The sequence below is a fragment of the Dendrobates tinctorius genome, unplaced genomic scaffold (assembly GCF_039654945.1).
Source record: "Dendrobates tinctorius isolate UK_male_01 unplaced genomic scaffold, ASM3965494v1 ptg000133l, whole genome shotgun sequence".
Classification (NCBI taxonomy): Eukaryota; Metazoa; Chordata; class Amphibia; order Anura; family Dendrobatidae; genus Dendrobates; species Dendrobates tinctorius.
Genome location: NW_027361801.1, coordinates 45,659,954 through 45,678,505, shown reverse-complemented (window position 1 = coordinate 45,678,505; position 18,552 = coordinate 45,659,954). Strand labels below are relative to the sequence as shown.

General features: G+C 43.6%; 1 pseudogene; it reads right to left on the bottom strand.

The window, feature by feature from the left end:
* Nucleotides 1–6,509: 6,509 nt before the first annotated feature.
* LOC141048194 (superoxide dismutase [Cu-Zn] pseudogene) lies at nt 6,510–6,911 on the bottom strand (annotated as a pseudogene).
* Nucleotides 6,912–18,552: the final 11,641 nt, after the last annotated feature.

Here is an 18,552-nt window from a genome sequence, read left to right as displayed (position 1 = left end):
TAGATTGTGGACTTGCAATGCGACGCTGTTCTTAAACAGAGGTATATGGACATTGGTGTTCCAGATTTCTATAGGTTTGTCGCACGAGAAAAATTTCCAAAACTTCTTAAAGCCACTGCCAGGATCATGGCCATGTTTGGTAGCACATACGTATGTGAACAGTTTTTCTCTTCAATGAACCTTAACAAATCAGCACTTACAGATGAACATCTTCGTGCAACATTGCAATTGGCCAACGCTCATAATTTCAAGCCTAATCTTGACATTCTCGCATCTGGGAAACGCTTCCAACTGAGCAGCCAGACTGAATTTTGCGACACTCGAACTGGACTGTTAAAATAAGCACGTGGAGTAAGCCTGCAAATTTCCATTACATTTAAACCTAGCAGTATTATAGTACAGTAATATATAATTGTTATAGTAGTTCAAATAAACAATTGTTTAACAATAATTTTGTACTGCATTAAGTTTGAAAGGAATGCGGCCCGCCAGGGTAAATTTTTTTTTATGTGCGGCCCATTTACTGTGCCGAGTTTGAGACCCCTGATCTATCGTCTGGACTGCTGTCGCACAAGGAGAGAAGGTAATTGCACCTGAGGAAAAGAGCCTATCCATCCCATATTACTTGCACAAGGGGCCGGGGCGTATATAGACTGTGTTTAGTGGGTGAGCTCGGTCCTGACTACCACCCCGGTGCCCCTTGTACTACACACTCACCTATCACAATAGACTGACAATGATCTACGTGCACCCCTTGGCCAGGTCTCACATCCACATCACACTTTTTTGCTGCCAATACTCACCGTTTTAAAAGGCACGCTGGCATATACAACGTAACACAACCAATTTATACTGCCCTCTTCAGGGTTTGTGGGAATATTTAGAGCAGCATGGAACAGGTTTATTAAGGCTAAGTGCACACGTACCGGAACTCTCGCGGAAATTACCGCGAGAATTCCGAAATTCCAGTCCGCGGGAAAATCGCATTTTAAATTCCCGCGATTTTCCCGCGGAAAAACTAGCATTTTGCAAGCGTATTTAGCTTGCAAAATGCTAGCGTTCTCCAAGCGATCTGTAGCATCGCTGGGAGAACTGATTGACAGATTGGTCACACTCGTCAAACATAGTGCTTGACGAGTGTGACCAACTTTTTACTACTGAGGCCGCCTATGCAGCATCAGTAGTAAAAGATAAAGTGTAAAAAAAAATAAAAAATGGTGTTATTCTTACCCTCCGACGTCCCGCGCATCCGTTCCCAGTAATCCTTTGCGAAAATGCCCGCGATGACGTCAGTTCTCGCGGGATCACGACGTCTCGCGGTAATTCGAGATGACGTCGCGCGAATGACCGCGAGACTTCGCGATCCCGCGAGAACGGACACCATCGCGGGCATTTTCGCAAAGGACTACTGGGAACGGGAGCGTGAAGAGAAGCGGAAAGACTGCGCGGGACGTCGGAGGGTGAGAATAACAATATTTTTTATTTTTAAATTCTATTTTTTACAGGGGTATGGTACCCAAAGCCCGGAGGACAGTCTCCTCTCCTCCAGACCGTGGGTACCATCCGCAAATGTTCTGCTTACTTTCCGCATGGTGTGCACAGCCACATGCGGGAAGTAAGCGGAACAATGCATTCCTATGGGTGCGGGATCGCCGCGATTCCGCAAATTAATGAGCATGCTGCGGTTTTTACCGTGAAGCGATTCCGCCGCGGTAAAAACCGCAGCATTAGCACAGCATTGCGGAATCCCATAGGAATGCATGGGATGCTTATTTTTCGCGTTTTCGCGGCAAAATCATGAGGTTAAAACAGCCGCGGAAACGCGAAAAAAACGCCACGTGTGAACGCGGCCTAAATCTTTGATTTAATATACAAAAAGAAGTACAGTGCTTAAAAAAGGTTGCAAACAGTGAAATAACAAAAAGACATACATACAGGCAAAAACAGTGTAAAATAAAAGGAATGAAATACAGATATTTCGAGTCTGATATGGATTTTCCTTAAATTACATTTTTAAAAGGGTCTCAGTAATCCCTCAACTGAGATAAGAAAGGGATAGCTGATTAGATTAATTTCTAATCAAGTTTTAGCCCTTGTTTATGCTTGGGATCATGTTTTAGGCCTGCGTCACACTAGAGAGGAATACGGACGAGTGAGAGGCGATAAAATAAAACGCATTGCACACGGACCAATGATTCTCTATGGGGTAGCTCCCATCAGCCGTATTTTTCTATCGTATTTTCTACGGTCCGTGCCAATCGCAGTATACTGCGATTGTCAGCGTATTACGACCGTAATACTCCAATACAAGTCTAAAAATCGCATTACACACGGACCACCCGCGTGGCTTGCGAGAAATACGCAAGACTTTTCCTGGTCAAAGGAAATGGGCCAATCCATCATCAGGAAGCTTAGACATGAAAATTAGCTCAAAAAGCACTCTAGACATACAGGAGGTACGCCTCCACGGAGTACAGCATCATGGCACCCTACCAGAATCTGAATGTGGAGCTGCTAATTGTTCTTGTGCATGATCGCCCGGAATTATGGGACGAACGTTATGCACATTATGCAAGAAAGGAGGCTGCATGGAGGCGCATATGTCGCAAAATGTTCCCTGATTTTCGTGATCGGCCACGTGAGGAGCAGCAGCACATAAGTACGTGCACATAAATTATGTATGTCAAATTACCTGCCATCCCAAAAAAATTTAACAAGTAGGCCCCCCCACATCCTGTGCTTCTGATATTGGGCTCTTGTGGCTTGTAAATTATTTTTGGACCCACTCTTTGACCCTGAGAGAATGTAACCCTGTCCCCAAGCTCCTCATAATGCCTAGCAAAAACAGTTTAAAGAGTTGCTAATTGCCACATAAGCTACTGTGACCCTGTGCATCTGGCCTGGTTGCACCAATGCTATATGCCACCCTGGTTAGAACTCACACCCTAGTAGGCCACATGACTTTGATACTAGTTCAAATACTTGTTTTCGGCAAATTGTAAGCTTACATTCTTTTATGTCACATTGCAGTCAAAGATGTGATGAGATGATAGCGCAGCATCCGTGACCAGTATCGCTGTGAGCGCCAGTAGCGGGCAAGAAGTGGTTCAGGGACCCACACAAAGCGGAAATATGTTTATTTCGACCGCCTCTCAATCCTCGCTCCAATTATGGATCTCAGACCGTAAGTATAACAAAAACACCACATGACACAAATGCTTTATAGGGCCTGATCAAAAATTTCCTTTTTCTACATTTTATATTTAATCACAGAACTCAGTCTAACATCACTGAAAGGGAGACAGGGTCTGAATCAGAGGGCATCATCGATCCTGTAGGTGGAGGGGTTGAGGTGTTTGGTCCATCTTGTGACCTTCCAAGGAGCCAGGCCCAAGTCACTTCTCCGGCTCAACCTGATCCTGCCCTAGAACCTGGGCCGCCAGCAGAAACACCACCACCAGGAATAGAGCCACAGCAAGGACCGTCAGTTGCATCACCACCCGACATCCAGGATGAACAGGGCAACAGCAGCAGCCCAACTGTTCTGCTAGAGGGCTCCCCCACGTCTGCTGTGCCATCCAGGCGACGTAGACAAAGGCGCCATATCCCTGCCACTGATATCATGACCAATGTGGATACAGGGGACCAAAATTCTCGTGACAGAGTTGCCACTGATGATGGGGAGGAGGAGTACTCACGCAGCCTTGCCCATTATCTTCATTCTCTTCCCCGTGAGGTGCGGCTACGTGTGCAAGGATCCATTCAGATCCTAATTGACGGAAGCACACCCCCCCAATACCCCTTATGAGCTGTTTGAGTTTCTGGAGAGGTGGCAGCTGTCACCAAGGAATCTCATGTATCTTAACCCACATCCCCAAGTGCTTGCTCATTCAGGGTCTGAGGATCCTCCTACACGTGGGCCTACACCTCACACCCTTCCCCCCTACCCAACATTGGCAACATCATTCCCAAATGTCAGGGTCTAACCCAGCACACCAATATGGCCACTTTTTCCCAGCCAATGTTGGAGGCTGGTTCCAATCTGGTTGGGGACGACATGGCCATTTTGGTGCTATAGACTCACGGCCCTACCAACCTCAACAGGAGAGTCGTCTCCAATATAGTGCCCAGTATCCACCTCAAGCCCATGAGCCGGCCCACTACCTCCATCATGGGCAAGAGTATGCCCCCACACAGGCCGAGGGCCAAGGCGGCCACACTAGCCATCAGGCAACACAGGCTGGGCCGCCGCCTTCTCCCCCCTACATACTACAATTTATAACTTTGTGTGTGTTTTTGTGGTTAAATGCTGTATTGTAACATTATAAAAATTTGTTTGTGTTCTAAGGCCAATTCTGGCCATTTTGATAAATAACAAAATGCTTCACAAGGCCTTTAAAAAAAGGATACATAAAAAGTTTTAACTTTCAATTGTTGTTGTCTTTATCAATGATGCACTTACATCACGACATGCTGCCATATGCTTACACATTGATATATAAACAGAGAAAAGACATAAGGGGTTGTAATATATATAGTTTCCCAAAGCCCAAAAACAAACATTTACAACATAGACACAGCATGCTCTTGCCAAGAAGTTTCCCCCTCAGGTGACATAAAGTAATTTTTGAAAATATCACGCACTTTGAGCACAGAGAGTGGTCTACGTTGAGGGTTGATAGGTGGTCTCGCCCTACGTACATTGTCTGACCCATGCACAACACCAGCAGAGGAGGAACAATCATGTATCCTGGTGAAGTTATGGTCAACGCCACATGCTTTATTTACTTCATTTACATTTTGTTCACTCAGCTGAATGGCAGACTGGAGGACCCGCTATTTGGCCCAATGAATGCCAATGGAACACTCCACCAGTCGCCGAGCACGTGATAGGCGCAAGTTACAAATTCAGCGCCGGTGGTCCAGGTTGCGCATGGGATATGGCCTCATGACATTGCGCGTTAACTGAAACGCCTCATCTGCCACAAGGACATAAGGGACTGATTCTTGAGTGGATCCTGGTAGCTGGCATGGTGGTGGTAGATCCAACTGGTTGGTGCGTAGCCGCCGACCCATAATGGAAGTATTGAAGACTCTAGAGTCTCCCATCCTTCCATAGGCCCCAAAGTCAACAATTATAAACTTGTATTGAGGGTCAGCCAGAGCCAACAATACAACAGAAAAGTATTGTTTATAATTGAAGAATTGTGAGCCAGAGTTCGGCGGCTTACCCACCTGGATATCTTTGCCATCAAGGGCCCCACTACAATTAGGAAACTGGCATGCCTCCTCAAAGTCCCTTGATATCGTCAACCAGTCTTCCATCCTGGGCTGGGGCATGACGAGTTGATGTAGTCTTGACAATATTTGACTACATGTCAACCTGACTATGCCAGAAATAGTAGATCTTCCAATGAGAAACTCATGGTGGAGGGCGGCATAAGACAGGCCAATGGTGACCTGTTTGCTGCACAGTCAGATTGTCTGGTGAGGGAGGGAGTTCCATCACCAGTGTCAGGTAGTAGGAGCTTCTTGGGGTCTGGTGGCCCCTTTTAGAAGTGGAGGTACTACCATAGCTCGGTTTGGGGATTCTATCTGGTGACCTGTTGCTGCGTAGTCAGTTTCTTTGTTTGCAGAACTATTGCCCTTTCTTCCCTGTCCAAATGCTGATGGTTTTTATTGTCTTTGTTTTCCTTTCTTGGTTTGCTCCTCTCCAGGTGTTTCTCATTTTCCTGTTTTGGTTTTCCTACCACATTTTGGGTGGGGTTTTATATGTTTACCATTCACTACACTTCCTTGCTGGCTATACCTCTTGGTGGATGTGTGTTCAGGAGTTCCAGCCCTTAAGCTAAGGGGTTTTCCTTGCTTGGTAAACTCCAGTTGTATTCTTGCAGCGAGTCTGTTTGCTTTCCCTCTCAGCACCTTTTCTTTTTACCACTGTTAGTTTTCTGGGAGGTTATACTTGTTCCTTTTATTTGTGCTTCTCCTTAGCTTTACCTCTCTACCCACCATGTGCCTTAGAAAATTCTCCAATCAAACATGCTTGAAAATAAATTTCAGAACACAGTGCAATGCACAAATAGCACCCAGAAATATGGAAAGTAGGACCGACTCATTTGGAAGTTGAGAACAAAGAGAAATAGGAGTCCAAAGCTACAAGAAAAATAGTCATTTATTAAGTATTCAAAAGCACAAGAGAACAGGATAAAAATCAGGCAGGATTATAGTCAAAAGAGGATAATAGTCAAAATACCCAGAACAAATAACCACCTGATTGACAACAACAAGAGTCACTCATGTGTAACAGGTGTGAGGATTGAAATGACTAAAATCATAGTATATACCTGATATGTTTCTCATGTATAATGCAAAAATAAATACATAATACACAATACATAAATAATGCTAGTTATGCCCGGGAACCCCCAAAAAATAACTGGATGGGAGTACTAAATAAGTAAAAAAAGCCCATACAGTTTAATAGTCAAAGGGTGATAACCTGGGGAATGTCAGGCACACTGCATATGAACCACTACTGTGCGACCAATGATGTTATTTACTCCTTCCAGTGAAATAATCTTATCTTTGATCTCAAAATCTGCCTTGCCGTCTTTGGAGGTTATGTTCCCAAGATCGCCAATGTGCCTCACTTCATCTCCTGGTGCTCCTTGTGTCTTGCCATGTGGGTTGAAGTGTGGCCCAGCACTGATACAGCCATTAGTGTTATCTCGAAAAGCATGGATATGGAAGCCATGCAGCCCGTCTGTCAGACCAGTAATGGAGCCCTTTACGATCACTTCACAGCCGTTCTGTTCAAAGTGCGCGACGCCGGTCACATCCCCGGTGCCTTTCAGGACGCAAACTGCTTTATTCATCATGTCTGCAGACACACGCTCACACTGACTGCCCATATGAGTAAGAACAAATTATTGCACACTGACCCGGTAAATATAGAAAAAGTAAAGGTTCAAAACCTCACAAACATACCCATCATGACAGACCTTGCCGTGTGTGAATCAGGGAACCCCAACGCGCGTTTCGCGGAAAGTCCACTTCCTCGGGGGGCATGGCTACCACCAGTGCAATGCCTCATTAAATACCCAATTGCTGAGCTGGTATAGAGAAGACGGACCAATTAGGAAAAGGTAGGCGGGACCCAAGTACAAGTGCAATAAGCATTAGATTTGCTCCGCCCTCTGCCCAAATTGTGAGGTCACAAAAAGGCAGAACATAGCGAAAATGTGGGCAAGACATGCACTCTAGTGCAAAAAAGCATGATGTCCGCTCTACCATCTGCCCACAGAGTGACGTCTGGGCTGGTATGGAGAAAGCAGACCAATAAGCAATAAGTGGGTGGGAGGCATGCACAAATGTCATGGATATCGCGTCTATTCTGCCCCAAGCCCACAGGATGATGTCGAAAAAAGGTAACCAATGGCTAAGGACTTTGCAGGACATGCGCACTAATGCAGAAAGCACCACCTCCGATCCATCGTCCGCCCACAAAGTGACGTCACATGCAGCAGCTGGCACCTTAGCTGAGACATATTGACGAAAACACCCTGCGGGAAAGGACAAAGAGAAGAGGCGGAACTCCACCGCATAGTGGATACGGGGTCCATACATAAGGAAAAAAATAGATGTAATTATAAACAGTAATGATAAATATGAGAATAATTCATCATAATCCATGGATTGGATAAATTGATACCGGCTCATTACAACATTCCAAAAATGTTATGGTATACATTTTTGGTGCCATTCAAAAAGAAAAAAGGGGGGGGACAAAACAAATGGCAAGTACTTAATATAAATAGCAAGGATTATCCATAAATTCCATCATGTAATAATATCAGCCATAATGTAAAATGAGAAAAGGAAGGGAAAAAAGGGGAAGAAGGGAAAACAAGGAAAAAACACGCAAAAAATGCCAAGAGAATGAGAAAGAGCAGGGATGGAGGGAGGCAGGATCCCACATCTCTCAAGTCCTCCTTGTTTGTACTTCATATTCCCTTTATTCCTCTCCTGGGTTCTTCCTTAGTCCTATAATTCTCTCTTCATGGTATACTGCCGAAACTGAATTTGCTTTCCATGAGACCAGGTTCTCACATCATGTTTCAAAGTAATACACCAGGTAAGCAAAAGGATAAGATCCTCTATGTGTTTTGCTTCTCAACCTGGGCTTGCGCAGTGGAATTGTGTCGCCCCTGAGGCTCAGTCGCCACAGAGGTACCTTCTCCTAAGGTGTAGTGCCCCACCGCCTAAGTAAGTTGGGAACTCCTTTTCACACTCCAACACCTGCATCCCACACACAGGATAGTTCAGCACTGATCACATTGCGGCTCATGCTTAGAGGGTAGCAGAGCACCTCTGGTGATTCCTTGCTTCGTAACACGAGATGTGCTGGGAGGTGGGTGGAGTTAGATATAAAAGAGTGGGAAAGTTTAGAATTACAGGTCAGTCTGACAGAAGGTCAGAGGAGTAGGAAGTCACTCAGACAGGAGTGAGGATCCCGGGAAGAGGGATGAAGGAAGGAGTGCTGCAGCTGCCTCAGTGACCTGAGCCAGCTGGTAAGGGAAAGAGAACAGAAGGAGAAAGTCGCAGATCTGCAACCTAAGCTTCCATAAGAGAGAGAAGGAACAGCGCTACGAAGGAGTAGGAGAACAGAGAGGAGTTGTGGGTTGGAAGAGAAACCCTGCCTATAGGTTCTCGGCGCAAGGCCGGGGCCCGGTCCCTGAGGTTGTATGGACGCTTGTGGTTCTGCAGCAGACACCGGTGGAGTATTTGGCTGTAAATGCACTACTCCCATCTAAGACTTGGGACACAACAGCAACACGGATAGAGAGCCGGGATCCAGTAGGTCCCTGATCAGGCTACAGCTGTCTGTCATGCAGGTGGAGTTGTTGGGAGCATCTGACAGGAGGAACTTCAGAGTAACCACGGTAATGTAGCTCTTCACACTCAAAGGCGCAATAGAGGAGTCGTTCAGGAAAGGTACATGTTGGCGGAGTGTTGGAGAGGAGAAGCCTAACTTGCCCGGGAGGTTGATTGAGTCTCTGCCCCTTAGGACACGGCATGGAAGCGGGCACCAGTGGTTACCAAGAACTGTGAGTAAAGCGTTGAAACTGCAAGCCCTGGTGTCTTCCAGTCATTGTGCGCCAACACCGTCAGCACTGCTACATGGGGATATCATCCTTTACCCTACCTGCGCCTACACACTGCCCTGGGGCTACAGCTTCACCTGTGGGGAGCTATACCATCTATGCTACAACACACCATCAGCCCCAGAGGATCTGCACGCAGCGTTGGCTTAACATCTTGCTTGCCAAGCACCACAGGTGGCATCACAAACTATTCAATTCCATTAACTACAAACCACTAATGACTTTGGGCGTCCAGGGTGACACACGGGGCACAGCTGCCGTGATACTTTCCCCCTGACACCCCACAGCCCTGGGACGGAAGGCGACCCAGAATCAAAGATGAGCAGAACGAAGTCATGTAATGCACAGGCACTGGCTTCACTATGTCATCAGCTCCCTGGCTGTTCAAAAGGGCAGAGTGAGTGGTGTGAAGATCTAGAGTTGTGGGTGTTAGTAATCACCTAGGCAGGTTAACGATGCAACAAGTTTTATTTGTATCCATACAAGCATTTCAGTAAGTCCAGGTAGATGACCCCAGTGTAATGCCCCCAGTCAACAGGATCAGCAACAAGTCAGTAAAAATAGTCCATGGGATAATTCCTAGGGGAATATAGATCTCACGACCGAAGCCCGAGAAAACTTAAGGGCATGTCACACTAAGAGATATCGCTAGCAATATCGCTATAACTAGTGACGTTATAGCGATATTGCTAGCGATATCTCTGTGTCTGATACTTACCTACGACCGCTCCCCCGCTGATTATCGCTGATCGCGCGAGAACGTTCAGGACTGTTTCTCGTCGTCAGCTTCCTGTGGCGCTTCCTGCTGTGAGGACGAGCGACGCGTGGAGCCGGGCGGGAGGACGCAGGATCGCCTGGTGTGACAGGTAAGTAGCGACCCCCGTCCCCAGCGATGTCGCTAGTGAGATCTGCCTGTGTGGCAGCTCACTAGCGACCACTTAGCGATGTACCAGCGATCCTGACCGCGTCATATCGCTGGTTGGGATCGCTGGTACATCGCTAAGTGTGACAGTACCTTTAGTTCCAAGTTCGATAGTCCATTCATGGGTTCCAGGAGCGGCCTTAACTCTGCTCCTTTCGCTTCAGATCCCCAGACACAACTGCACTCCCCATCAAGTCTCTCAACTCTACTCCCAACCCCCTAACCAATGTACATTGAATTCACAGCCAGTGAAGTCTCCGGCCAGTCTGGAGTGGTGTGAACCCAAGTGGCCCCCTGCCGAGAGAAAGAAAGGCACATATTCCCCCACCAGATAAGGTCATTGCATGTAAATACAACATAAATTGAGGTAACTAGTCATCTGTGCTGGGAAAGTATTTCAGTTCCTCACAAGTGGCACCTGCACAAGAGTCTGATTGCCCTGCAAAGGCACAAGACCTTGATTACTGTGTGTATGATGTAAGAGATGTTATCCACTTTCGTCCAGGTAGAAGAGGTGGTGCTTGAAGGGAACAGGATGGAGCTGATTGTGATCTAGTTTTGCCCATCAGATCAGCCCATGCAATTTGCATGTATAGAGGGCTGTGAATTAAACATTTTTTTCAAAGGTATGCAGAGGCACCTATGAGGATAGAATAAAGTTGCTGGAACCCCGTTTATGTGCTTTTAATGGTGCCGAGAATAGTTTATAAAATATAAAAAGTGGTGATAGGTTCTTTTTAAATTCAAAGATTTTTGGGGGGAGCTGAAATACAAATTGTTTTCACAGGAATACAGTCTCATAAACCATTTGTGTCGCTTAAAGCACAAATTCAAAGTTATTTTCTTAATGATGCACTGTTCAATAGTTCTCTCTTGTAACTCAATGGTCTCTGACAGGAAGGTACCTTACTGTGATGCATTTGAAAGTCCTTGGTTGCCAACGTTGGTGTTATGTAATCTGCAAGGTGACAGAACCTAGAATGTGAGAAAGGGTTATAATTATTGATGGGCGAGTCCTAAATTACTCGGAATCGCTTGACTCTAGCAAGTCCGAGCCCGGGACTTGCTACTCGTTGCGAGTCTAGCGAGTCCAATGTTAATGAATGGGGAAGCGAGTCTTAGCGAGTAATGTGCGATTTACAAATTACAAAGGAACATAACAGATTCTATATTTGCGAGTCCCGAATCCAGTATACAGGACTCGGGATTCGTAGACTCGCTCAGACTCGCTCTCACAATCGCTGTGTGTTGACATAGGCTGTCTTGGAAACTTGTAGGAACATAACAGATTCTGTATAAGCGAGTCCCGAATCCAGTATACAGGACTCGGAATCGTAGACTCGCTCAGACTCGCTGTTGACAGCGATGTGATATAGCGAGTCTAGCGAGTGAGAAAAAAAAACTCTGACAAAACTAGGATTGCCATTGACTTGCATTGGACTCGTTACTGTGCGAGTAATCACTGGGAGACTCGCCGAGTAACGAGTCCAGCGAGTCCCTTACTATTCGCCGAGTAACGAGTCCTAGCGAGTAGACTCGCCCATCCCTAGTTATAATATTGTGTCAGAGCTTACAATTTATGATATTGATAAATGTAAGGAAGGATATTTAGTTTGAGCAGAATGACTTGTAAGTATTGATGAATTATGAACATGACATCTACAACGGCATAACAATTTTCTGTTATTTTAAGATCGCAGAACGTAGCATGTGGCCGAGCGGTACAGAATATTCAACATATGTTTTAAATCACAACACTGCTGTGCATCAATAACATATAGTCTATTCTGACTTCTTTTTGCTTGACTTTGGTATTGTCGATATTCCAGTGATAACATCTACCTCTTAATATTATATCTGTTCTCTTCAACTCCACGACTAAAAATAACCAATAAAATACTGACACTTTAGTTTGGATAATTTGGCCACAGCAGCCTTAATTTAACAAATACATTAAAACTTCAAACATTTAATAAAATGATAAGATTGGTAAGATCCTTGAAGGTACAAAAATCTGATGATTACTAAAAATAACCCCATAAACCATTACTCCCAGCTGTAGCCCCACAAGTTTGAGAACAACATAACCCAAAGGATGCCCTATTTCCAGCACCAAACTTACAGGCGCCCGACATTCTATTGCCACAAGTCCCCCCAAAATCATCAGACCAACAAATAATCTTTGATAAATTAAGGAATCCATATCCCAATGAAAGCCCTGGACCTATTTCAAACAACCCCCCAACTGCCTTTAGTCACCATGACCCAATAACTATCCTTTAATAATACTAAATCCCTTAATAACACCAAAAATAGAGAGGGCAGTCAGGACTATGAGTATGCCGCAATGAGCGGGATAATGGCAAACCTCGCCCTCTACTGTCCTTTTTAACCCCCAATCTTGACCTTACACCTCCTCACTAAAAATGACTTCACCTCCCTCCAACCCATAGTCATGCTGGCTTCCACCCATTGTCAGGGACAGGGGCTCCAGCCTTCTCTTCTGGTCAAAGAATACAAAAGGACAACACAGAAAAGGGCTTATGTACCCTAAAAGGTAAATTATGCAACTGGTATGGGGCCTTGGAACTGAAGGTATCCAGATTATGCTGGCTATCTTTTTATGTTAATGCATGGTAGGAACTTGTGCATGCATCCCCACTCCATGGCCTGTAATGTCAACATATGCTGTATGTGTATGGACTATTAACTAACCTGGCCTAGAAAAAGTAAGGAAAACCTGTCACTGTTAATTGGAGGTATGGTTGTGACAATGAGCACCAGAAGGGAGCTTTAATATTTGCCATGGGCACCATACCTTTATGTATGACCTTACTCAATGACTTAATATTTACTGATAATTTAAGAGTTGAATGCCTTTCTTTTTTTGGTTTATCCAATATGTTAGATCTCCTTGAAGAACAATATTCTGAAAGATGCATCATTTTGAACACAACTTGTTCACTATGTGAAAAATGTGAAAGAGAGAATAGTCCATCACTGATCTGTCACATTTGGTGAATATAATATTATTATTGTTTTTCTGGGAAAGAAAAATTAAATAAAATACCGCTGTGTGATCTGAATAAGACATTCAGCAAATGGGGGTGCGTCGTTGTGCAGCATGGTAAAACCTGTGTCTTAAGTAGAGAGGTCTTGTCGCCTGGAGATGAAGCAAATTCTTTCATAGCTAACAGAAGTACTACAAACAATAAGATACAGTATAGGGGTATACTCACATTTTAGAGAAGGCCAGAGCCTTTCAGGGGAGGAAGCAAAAGAGAGAACAGATAGCACAGTATGGGATTGCAGATTATATCTCTGAGGTAAAACATTGCTTAAAAATAGTGAAATGTTTTGCCTCACAATAACAATCAGCTGTAACCCTATGCTGTAATGTCTGTATACTCTCTTTTGCATCCTCGCTGCTCAGGAGCTATGGTGTGATCAGACCATGTTCCTGCACGGTCAGACACGACCATCACACAATGCACAGCAGGGGCACATTTATAAGATTATCTCAGCACAGGAACATTTTATTTAATCACATCCGAATGTGGAAGTTATTATTATTCCAAGATCTAGTGAATAAGATGAACTTTTGTTTGTGGGGAAAACCCATTTAACTATATGAACAATACTTATCTAATCCCTAGTCTAACCCTGTGCTTATCCTGTACTATGCACTACTCACATTGTACATTAACACTCTACATTCTTATATGCTGTACATTAGCATCATGCAATATGAAAGATGCACATCATAATTCATATTATATATGAAACGGCATAGCAATGTACACCTAGTGCGATTGTTGTTTTCAGGTGTAAGAACACAGCAGAACAGTCTATCATTATTACACTATGGCCAAATTTATCCAACATAATCGTGAGAGTTTTACTTGGTTGCATTGTGTTGTTGAAGGTGCAAGTAATGAAACAGTAAGGAAGTGGTTAGGATCTAGATTAGACTACCAAATCTACAATTCCAGGGTCAAGGCCCTTCTTCTCGATCACTGTACTTAGTGGTCTCCGCCTTGTGGATGTGTAGTGTTCTACCTGCATCTGCCATGGCCATTGTGACAAATCGGCAATTTAACTTAATTAACCAGATGTCTATTTTCATCAAACCAGGAATATTAGACTGTCATTTATATTTTGACATTTGAATGTATGTGCTTCATTCTGGTTGGTCAAGAAACCAGACTTTTGCTTGTGTAATATTGACTTGCAAATTGACAATTTGTTGTAACTTATTGTACTCTTATCCTGGATGACTAGTGATAAAGTGTCATGGAACAATGATGTTTGCTGATATGTTGATTACACATTGTCCAGGCCAGCTAGTTTGTGGACCTTTAAAATACTGGAGGAAAAACTATGCAAACAGATTAAATAATATGACTTAATCTTGTTACCATTCATCACCTTTATCTGAGAATATGAATGAAGGACACTTGTTAACTATAAAAAGAGGTTATATACCTCTGTATCATGAGACAGAGATTCAGCCAAAACATCCAAACATCCAAAGGACCAGAGAGTCTACATTACAGTAGTCAAGACATCATGGCTACATCACATGGGACACAGATTTGTCATTCTACAGGATGCCAGCTTAGAGGACCTCTGCCCCAGTTGGAAGAATGCAGATCTGCTCCATTGACAATCGCAAATCAATGCATATGTTTGGGGAAAGCCAGGATTGGGACCCGCCGGTTGCCTGGCTCCATGGAGATGTTCGAATGGATTGAAAATAAAGTTTTTGCTTTTTATCTCTAGAGCTGGACTTTCTGTTTTCTCAAGCATTTCTCATGACGTCTGATGGAGTCGTATCCTTGCTCGAGTTTTGCTACATTGAGAACATCAAAGGGTGAGCTGAATTATATCTTTGCATTTAGATGTTCAGAGAAGCCAGATTGTGACCCTCCAGGCAACTGGCCTTGTATCTCATTGGACTGTCATCTTCCTAAGCTTGTCATTATCTCCTCCCTCTACGTGCCATGTGGCGGTAGTCAGCCCTGGAAGCAGAAGCAAGGTTGTGACTCTCCGGTCAACTGGCCTGGTACATGAATGGACTGTCATCTTTCTAAGCTTGTCATTACCTCCTCTCTGTGCGGGCCACAGGTAAAGTAGTCGGCCCTGAAAGCTCTGAAGTAACAGCTGGTCATATCCCAGTGAGTCAGTGGAATGATGAGACTCTGTAATGTGCACCAGCTTGGGTATTTTGCTGGGACCGTTCTACATATTATTTGCCTGTTTTGTGGTTAAGCTAAGCATTTCCACACTGTTTTACCCTCACCTTGTGTTGTCTTAATAGTGTAGGCCCACCATAAAAGGACCCCTTTCAAAAATATATACGTAATCTATTATATATGGGTTGCGACATTATATTCTATTGTTACCAACATGCCTTTATTATCACCATGTATTATCACTAGAGTTGAGCGATACCGTCCGATACTTCAAAGTATCGTATCGGATGGTATCGGCCGATCTTTAAAAAAAGTATCGGTATCGCCGATTCCGATACCGGAAGTCCCATTCAAGTCTATGGGACTTCCGGTATCGGAATAAGAAAAACCCTTTCCTGCCCTTGTACAGCCTCTCTGGGGTCTGTACGGGCCTTTCGGGGGGCTGTGCCGGCCTGCCAGGGGGTCTGTGCAGGCTCCGGTGGTCTGTGCCGGCCTGCCGGGGGGCTGTGCCGGCCTGCCGGTGGTCTGTGCAGGCTCCGGTGGGCTGTGCCGGCCTGCCGGGGGGCTGTGCCGGCCTGCCGGGGGGCTGTGCAGGCTCCGGGGGGCTGTGCCGGCCTGCCGGGGGGCTGTGCCGGCCTGCCGGGGGGCTGTGCAGGCTTCGGGGGTCTGTGCAGGCATCGTCCGATGGGACTACAAGTCCCATCGGGCGATGCCTGCTACCATGACAGTGATTGACACATTAGCCAATGATGGGACAGTAGTAGTCCCATCATCCGGCTAATGTGTTAAATGTAAAAAAAAAAAAAAAAAAAATTACATGCTACATACATACAACATGCATGCTACATACATGCTACATTCATACTACATACTACATACATGCTACATTCATACTACATGCAACATACATACTACATATATACTACATACATACTACATACATGCTACATTCATACTACATAAATACTACATGCAACATACATACTACATATATACTACATACATACTACATGCATGCTGCATGCTACATACATACTACATGCTACATACATACCACATACATACTACATGCATGCTACATGCATGCTACATGCATGCTACATACATAACACATATATACTACATGCATGCTACATACATACTACATGCATGCTACATACATACTACATGCATGCTACATACATACTACATGCATGCTACATACATACTACATGCTACATACTACATATATACTACATGCATGCTACATACATACTACATGATACATACTACATATATACTACATGCATGCTACATACATACTACATGCTACATGCATGCTACATACATACTACATGCATGCTACATACATACTACATACATACTACATACATACTACATGCATGCTACATACATACTACATACTACATATATACTACATTCATGCTACATACATACTACATGATACATACTACATATATACTACATGCATGCTACATACATACTATATGATACATACTACATATATACTACATGCATGCTACATACATACTACATGCTACATACATACTACATATATACTACATGCATGCTACATACATACTACATACATACTACATGCATGCTACATACATACTACATACATACTACATGCATGCTACATACATACTGCATGCTACATACATACTACATGCTACATACATACCACATATATACTACATACATACTACATACAATACATTCATACAATACATACATAGACATACAGTACATATAACATAGAGTAACATACTTACCAATACTTGTCACATTGTTCCCCGAAGCCATTGTCTTTTCCGGAATAAATATTAACATAACAAACCACAAAAATACTCACCCACGATCCGAAGCAGTCCACGAGTGTGTCCCACGACGATCTTGGGTAGAGAACTGCAGCATCAGCTGTTGCTGCCGTTCTCTACGGGCTGCAGGAATCCAATGACGGAAGGTAGGTATCCTTCCGCACTGTATTCCTCCGCCACTTAAAAAAAAAAAAAGTCCCTAGTCTCACTTTATGTCATTGCTGTGTGGGAATTTCCCACGCAGCAATGGCATAAAGTGAGACTAGGGACTTTTTTTTTTTTTAAGTGGCGGAGGAATACAGTGCGGAAGGATACCTACCTTCCGTCATTGGATTCCTGCAGCCCGTAGAGAACGGCAGCATCATCTGATGCTGCAGTTCTCTACCCAAGATCGTCATGGGACACACTCATGGACTGCTTCGGATCGTGGGTGAGTATTTTTGTGGTTTGTTATGTTAATATTTATTCCGGAAAAGACAATGGCTTCGGGGAACAATGTGACAAGTATTGGTAAGTATGTTACTCTATGTTATATGTACTGTATGTCTATGTATGTATTGTATGAATGTATTGTATGTATGTAGTATATATGTGGTATGTATGTAGCATGTAGTATGTATGTAGTATGCATGTAGCATGCAGTATGTATGTAGCATGCATGTAGTATATATGTAGTATGTATGTAGCATGTATGTAGTATGTATGTAGCATGTAGTATGTATGTAGTATGTATGTAGTATGTATGTAGTATGTATGTGGTATGTATGTAGTATGTATGTAGCATGCATGTAGTATGTATGTAGCATGCATGTAGTATGCATGTAGTATGTATGTAGTATGTAGCATGTATGTAGTATGTATGTGGTATGTATGTAGCATGTAGTATGTAGCATGCATGTAGTATATATGTAGTATGTATGTAGTATGTATGTGGTATGTATGTAGCATGTAGTATGTATGTAGTATGTATGTAGCATGTAGTATGTAGCATGCATGTAGTATATATGTAGTATGTATGTAGCATGCATGTAGTATGTATGTAGCATGTAGTATGTATGTAGTATGTATGTAGCATGTATGTAGTATGTATGTAGCATGTAGTATGTATGTAGCATGCATGTAGTATATATGTAGTATGTATGTAGTATGTATGTGGTATGTATGTAGCATGTAGCATGTATGTAGTATGTATGTAGCATGTATGTAGTATGTATGTAGCATGTAGTATGTAGCATGCATGTAGTATATATGTAGTATGTATGTAGCATGCATGTAGTATGTATGTAGCATGTAGTATGTATGTAGCATGTATGTAGTATGAATGTAGCATGTATGTAGTATGTATGTAGCATGTAGTATGTATGTAGCATGCATGTAGTATGTATGTAGTATTTTTTTTTTTTTTTTTTTAACATTTAACACATTAGCCGGATGATGGGACTACTACTGTC